This window comes from Erithacus rubecula, assembly GCF_903797595.1.
Source record: "Erithacus rubecula genome assembly, chromosome: 8".
NCBI classification, from domain to species: Eukaryota; Metazoa; Chordata; class Aves; order Passeriformes; family Muscicapidae; genus Erithacus; species Erithacus rubecula.
Window position 1 is genome coordinate 29,332,537 of NC_136659.1, and position 7,622 is coordinate 29,340,158.

General features: G+C 37.4%; 1 long non-coding RNA gene across 1 annotated transcript; it reads left to right on the forward strand.

The window, feature by feature from the left end:
• The first annotated feature begins 966 nt into the window (after positions 1–966).
• On the forward strand, positions 967–7,262 carry LOC306804222. The gene is made up of 3 exons (XR_013774834.1): positions 967–1,053; positions 1,435–1,629; positions 6,211–7,262. It is a non-coding gene; the product is annotated as an uncharacterized lncRNA (long non-coding RNA).
• Positions 7,263–7,622: the final 360 nt, after the last annotated feature.

Below are 7,622 nucleotides of genomic sequence, written 5' to 3' on the forward strand. Positions count from 1 at the left end.
GTTATCTGTGATGTGTTAGGTAGGATCACTCAAACCTTTTCAGGAACAAGTGTTTGAAGAGAAAATGCACACCTGGACTCTTGGAAAGTACCACAATTAGGGTGACACAATTTGGTTTCATTTTCATGTTCTGGTGATGCTCTGTGATAGTATAAAATGCTTAGGAGCCAAAGTCCAATGCATTTGTGCTGCAGTCAAATCTTTTTGAACTCTGAGAAACAACTTTTTGGAGGAGCATCCTCAGCCAGAGATATAGTGGGCTCCATTTCTGACTTAAGAAAAAAATCCTAAAATATCCATGTTTATTCTTCTCTCAATGAGAATTAGAGCAAATATTTAGCTTTTTACAGTGTAACAATAAAAACTAGTTCAGAAAGTGCTGTCAGTAAAGATTTTCAGCTGCCTGGGACCCCCATTTGCAGCTGGTCGCATTTAATTTCAGATACTGTTGCTCAGTACACTGCCCAACTCAGGCATTGGGCAGCAAGAAATGGTCTCAGTTACCTGAATTGTGATGGCTTAGACCAGTACCAGTCTGCTGTTACATGTTTGGATTCATATTTAAGTGCCTAAATTTAAATACCCCAGTTTGATTATTCAGCTGCTGGACCATAAGTGTAATAATGTTAGTCAATAACTGTAATAATATTAGTCAATTTGCTGTATGGTTTTACCAGAGGGGATACTGCCTTTCTGTCTTGCCTATTACTGTTTAAAAAGAGGTGATACAGAACAACCCACCCAATGACAGTGTTTGTGAGTCTGCCCAGAAATGGAGGCTTTATCAATCAAAATATTATTTCATCAGGAATTTGATCAGCCCCTCAGTTTGATTTCAGAAGTCAGTGGAATATTTATTTGGCTTTAGTGGGCTTTGGATCAAGTCCTTCAAGCCACCATGCAAGAAAAGAAGTTACATATACTTTTCTAATATTGCTTCTGATTTTTCTCTCTCTTCTAGGTCCTTCTTTTAAGGCTTCACCTGCTGTAACTGAACCAGTCAGCTCCTGAGATTTGGATAATGGCTCAGCTGAAGCAGGGTGAGTTTACCCTGTGACTTCCAGCTTCTCTTTCTGATGTGATTTGTGATATTTGGGTTGCCTCACAGCACAGTTTCTGAAGCCAAGAGCTTCCCTTATGTGAGATGTAGGGATGATCAGAGATCAGGTGCACCATATCCTGCAGGATATCCCTGTCTTGTTAATTATAGGGATGGAAAAGATCTTTAAATACTTGCTTTCATCTCCTTGTCTTTATCTTGTCTCCTGTATTTTATCAATTGACTTAGTGTGGCAACATCCTTCAGCTTTCATCTACCCAGGACTGTCTTTAAAAGGAACAAAGTATTTTGATAAACAGTGGTCTTTCCCCACCCTGTTCTCTCCAAAGGCAGTCAGATCACATGCTTTATTGACTTCTTGGACATGTTTCCAGTTCAGATATTATCACCCACCACATTAATGCCCTGATTACCTTGACAAGACTTCACTGTGTTACAGCAGCTGTCCCTGCTGCTGTTCAGAGTACAGGGGTGACACAGGAGAGGCTCTCTGGGGAGTTCCTTCACCCGTTAAGAGCTTTAAGCTGAGGAGGTTCTTAATGAAAGAAGCTGAGGTGCTCTGCAACATGGTGAGTGAAAAGTGAGTTGGGTCAGTGCTCAGACTTGTGCCCAACACCTGGCACACAGCCTGAGCTGGAGGGTGGCACCCCTATTTTGGCAGAGGTTGGAGCTAAATGGTCTGTGGGGTCCCTTCCACCCCTTGCCTTTCTCTGACTCTGCTAAGGATTCTTCATGGTGCTCTGAATGGAAACCTCCCTTGTTCACTGCCTGATCAGCCCTTGATTCCCCTAATGCCTCCCCAAAACACCTGCAGTGCCAGTTTGCTCAGCTGCTTCAAGCATTAATTCCTCCTGTTGTTGCTTAGACATGAAATGGTCTCTTAGTGTAAAAGTTTGCCAAGACATACCCACAAATCATTTTTAAAGCTAAAGCAAAAATACTCAACATTTTTTAATTTTTTTTTCCCTGGAAGAATCATGAAATGATAATCAAATATAAAATTTGTTCTGATGTTTCAAAATTATATAGCTATCAGGTATTTTCCCTCGTGCTTTTATATTTTCCATTTTGTAATTTTGTGTGTAGGGTGGTGTATTGACTACATTTGAATCTGACCCACTGAATTACTTCACCATTTGCAGTGACCATCCACTGAATCTTAGATATTCATGTTTCAAATTATGATGTTGCTAATTCAATTAGATTTTCTTGCCAATCTGCCCACATAAACATTAAATATTAAAAGGAATGAAGGAGCTGTCAAGTATCATCTCACTGTTTTGCATATTTATTTTGTCTGAGTTTTAAGTAAATTAATTATTCAGTGATAACTTTGAAATGAGATCATATCAGATGTTTTGATCAGTGGCACTGTTGGTCTCTCAAAATATAATGACCGTTAAATATGAATCATCAAGGTTTTTTTGCCTACACTGTGACAAAGCACTGACAAAGAACACTCACACTGTGTTTTCTCATGTCATATGCAGATAAAGTTCTATTTTCTTTTATCTTCTGTAGTAATATAAAGTTAAGAAGATGTTAAATAGCCAAATCATGCTTCATTTTTACATAACTAAGCAAAATTGTGTCATTAAAAAAAATGGGTTTAGATTACAAAACAATCTTGGGATATAGATGCATGATTTAGACAGATACCTTGTATTAAAATTAATGAGGATAACAACAATTCCTCTATATCATTTTGAATATCTCAGCAAAAAGCTGCAACTTGAGACTTTTTAGAGGTAAATGATTATTGATGTACATTATCCTTCATAGTGAAATTAATGACCAGACAAATATGGTAACCAAGTGTGTTTCATATAAGTCTCATTTGCTTTACACTGCACAAGCAAACAATACAATGTGGAGAGAGAAACAAGCTAAAAATAACTCACAGCCATGGGACCATTAATCTTGTTTCCTACCTCTTCAATAACAAAACCTGAGCTTATTTTGACAAGAGGAAACAAAGGCTCTCTAGATTAAATGTTCAGCCATGTGTAGTCTCTGAGCTATTATTCCTAGGCTGTTAAACATATATATATGCATGATGTTTAAGGGTAGGAGTTTGTTAATTTTTAATGGCTTGCTGGTAACTGTGTATATTGATACAACAAACCTTTATTCCATGGAATAAACAGATTCCAAGGTTCATGGGCTTTTTAGCAACAGTTCCATCTGTAAATTTCAGATTAAAGACATGCTTTGCCTGTTGCTGCTGTCACTTGTCTTGTGATTATGCTTAAGGACTGGAAAAGAGGGTCAGAGCATAAACTGGGAGTCCCAGGCTATATTATAATGTGATGTTGAGTTTGGGCATAAAAATATTACTGTTTTCTGCCTGTTGGTATTATCAACTTCCCTTTGAAGCCTGTGCTTGTATTTGTTCTGAGTTCTTGCAGCTGATGGAGAAAGACATCATTCCAGTATGTCCTTTCCAGCCCAAAGTGCCATATCTTATTTTCAAAAACACAGAGAAGTGACTAGTAGGCATTAAAGGGTCACATTGTCCTTGTACATTTTAAGAACAATGGTTCCCATATATTTTGTGTATGCATATAGCAACTCCTGAGCTCTTGTAGCATTAAGGAAAGCTCACATTGCAGAGATTTTTGATTTGTTGGAGGTTTTTTCCCACAACAGATAGTGACTGCATAAATTATTAGATAAAAAGATCCAAAAAGCATCTTAGGGGTGAAGTGGGCAGCCCAGGTATGAAGATCTGGATGTGTCAGAGTCTCCACAATGTGCTGTGCAGTGAAGTGGTCACTCTTTGAGTGCTCCAGGCTGGGGCTTACCCTGATTCCTTGAAGTGGTCTGTGGCAGGAACTCAGACATTTGCCCTCAGATTGAAAAAGAAAATCCCCAAATTTTAGCACATGTTTTATGTCTTCATGTCTTTCTAGTTAGCCAGGAAAAGCTCTGCCAGTTAATGGCAGTAGAAAACTGCAGAATTTAGTTGAATTATAACAGAGACACTCAGGCATGAAGCAGACATGAAATAAGCCTTGATTTTTGATAGGTGGGTTTCTTGTTCCTCTCAGTGACAGCTGAATGGAAACTACTATTGCACTATTCTTTAAATGTCTTGCTGTTAACTGTGTGCAAATGTAACATTTAGGGTGCAAGAAGCACCATAGAGCTGGCTTTTCACTTGCCACTTTATAGAGGTCTATTCCTATTTTTCTCACAGGCTGCAAATGATTTAAAAAGCAAGCAAAGAAGATATAAAAGTATCACAGAGATCTAAATGAAAGAACACAGGGAATATATATGTATTCCATTTGTTGAAATAAAGGCATTCAAACATCTCCCCACGAGTTTCCTGGCAGTAAACAGTGTGATTTGCTTTAGGCTTTTTAGCAGTAATAAAAAAAACATTTCTAGGAAACATTTCTAGATAAATGTGCTTCTCTAGGCTTCCCTGTGAGTCCTGTGTGGAGAAGTCAAGGATCACTTGGTGGGCTACAGGCTGGAGTCTAGAAAAAGCAATTTGGAATAACTATCAGCATGTTAGGATTATTTTTTTATCTGGATGGACAAAATATTTAATGTATCATCTGAAAGGATTAACATTATACCAGCACTGATTACTTTCTTTCTAGCAAGACACAGGAACTGGACAGTGCATATTCCCCTGGAGGCTCAGATGTGTGACTTTATACAATTAAAATGGCATTGTTAGAAAAGGCAGAAGAAGTAATTTGAAATGAAGTAGGGTTTTGGATTTTTTTTCCTATGGTCAGACAAAAAGGGACAAAAAGTCATAATTATAATGGGACATTCAAATTCACTCAAAAAAGCACATTTTCCCCTCTCTGCCTCACTGTTCCTTTTTCAGTTTCTTTGACTGAAGTGATTTTCTTTGTATCAAAAGGAGAACACAGTCCTATGGATTTTTTTTTTTTTTTTTTCCTAGGGATATTGATTCTGGTTCAAGCTGTATAGATAATTTTTTTATCCATTCAGTATTAAAGCACATAAGAAAATACTTGCCTAAGAAAAAAAACCCAACAACTATATGTAAAAGGCCCCTTGAAAGTGTGATTTAAATCAGGAAAGAGACATATTATTATGAAAAATGACATTGCTTTTATTGGCAATTGATAATTATAGTGTTAAGATTTATTTATTTATCTGTAATACTGTTCTGGGATAGCAAAACATCCCTGGGTTATCAACTGTCTCCAGCAAAAATCCAAAACACAGACTCAAAACAGACCCAAACCCAATTCTATTATAACCAAGGTAAGAACAGAGACAAAAAGTTTAAAATGCATATATAATTTGGAAGATGAAATGCTTTGGTGAGAGCATAAAACTGAATTTCTTAACAGACTTCAAGCTACTCTAGGTAATATAATTTCATGTGGTTGTCATTTCTGCTTTTATTGCTCAGTGAGTGGTGAGACATTGTGTGACTAGACAAGTTCTATCTTACTGGAGGATTTTGTAAGAAGGCTGTTTTATTCATTTTTCTGAAATGTCAGTTATTTTCCAGTTAAATCAAATTTCCAATGAGCTTTTTTAGGAAACTTCCACCAGCCTCTTTCATCCCCCTCAAAACTTCAAAGTTAGGTTCAAATCTTACCTTGAATACTCACTCAATACTTCTTTAACTTTTCTGTGATGGTTATAGAAAAGTGAATTTGGAAATACAAAGCCTGTAGTTAGGACAGGAGGGCTGAGGTAAAAAGCACCATCAAAGGAAGCACCTGGTGGGACAGAACCTTGCCATGTGCACTCTGGTTCTCCAGCAGGCCACATTAAAAAAGGGTTTAAGTGGGCATCCTGGTGTGCCTAAACCCTAGGAAAAATATTGTATAATGTTTGCTTTTATGTGTTCCTTTTATCACTTACCTCAGTTTGTGCCCTGACATTAGTGTTCTCTTGATGCTGTTTTAGAGTGAGATTTAGGCTTTATTTTGTTTTCCTGATAGTACATGGCTTGACAGAAGTCTGTAAGTTGTGATTGTAGCTTACTGAATAAACTACATTTTCAGTCTCTGGCTAATTTGGAATTGTTAGGAGACATAATGTCTGTACTTTATTTTTTTTTCTTGGCTATTAACAGCCTTTTTGCAAAAGTTGTAGCTTCTTCCAGTGACAGAAAATGGTCTATCCTCCAATTTATTTATTTCCAGATCCACAGGAAGGTCTGGATGCAGCAGAGGCTAGTTAAGGTGCAGAACTGCACAAAGATGGTGATGAGGGGCTGCATTTCTTCAGACTCTGTCCCACATGATCCTTTTAGGAGCACCTCCATGGGACTTGAAAAACTTGAAGGAGGAATTAAGATACTATCAAGAATTTAATTTCTTTTGCATCCATTCTGGTTTGTTAGGGGTTTTGGAATCCATCAGGCTGGAAATCACTATAAATATGCCTGTTTCTGCTCTCATAAACTGTGTTTCCCCACAGCCTACTGAAATAAGCAGATCCCACTGTGGATAATCAAGCATAGCATCTTCTACTCAATATTTTAATATAAACTAGCTTATCAGCTGATTAGAAAAAAAGATGCATGTAGTATAATCAAGAAAGATGAGACAAACATTAGCATATTAAATCACCTCTACCTACAAAAATTATTCTGAGAGTTCAGCACTTAAAGTTGAAAATGGCCTTTGTGAAGAGAAGCAACTTTTCTTCTGTGTGTATAAAAGAAAATTAGCTCAACAAGTAATCTTTTATAGTCCCGTTGTAATTACCTTTGATACTGAGCAAGAATTCTCTGTTTTAGAATCTAACTTTTATCTACCACTCTGCCCTTGGATTAAAACACTCTTTATGGCATCCCATTTGTTGCCATGGAAATGAATGTAATGACAGATTTAACATTGTGGATTCTCTGGAAGAAACAGTATGGGGGAAAGAGTTGGGAGAAAAAGGCAAATAACGAATTTGAATAAGTTTCTTTTGGAGTTAGCCATTGTGAGAAAAATGCATATTGACTGAAAGAAGAATGGCTTAGAATCTAACGTGTGAACAAGGTTTTGAATCTGTCAGGTTTTGTTCTGTTTTGGTTTTTTATTTGGCATTTTTCTTTTTGTGATGAGCAACTGTTCATGCCATGGAGTCCATTGAAGTCAGTCCTTCATGCATGTGCAAAACTCCTTCAGAAACAAGATTAACCTGCTTCTCTGGAGATAGTTAGTGCCTGGAAGTCTAAGAAACTTTTACATTTTCCTTCTCAGCTGAGGGGAAGTTTGGATCTGAATATTTTTTCCATTTCTCCAGGAGAATACGTGATGCAGCCTTGGGATCTTTAGGATCATGTCATTCACCATCAGCTGTAAAAGCTGACACTTTTCCAATAAATTAAGGATATTTCCCTTCAGAAGTACATGGGTAATGAACAACTAATGGAAAACAGAAAAATGGATAGGTCAGTGTGTTTTCTCTGACTGTGCTCTCCAGCAATATCAGAAACTGGAGATGGCCATGGCTCACTTTTCAGGATTGCAGTGGGATTATCTTTCTGATGTCTATTACATGCCCTTGGGGAGCACTGTTATGATCCAGACCTGTGAGCTGCAAAGAATGGAGGTGACTC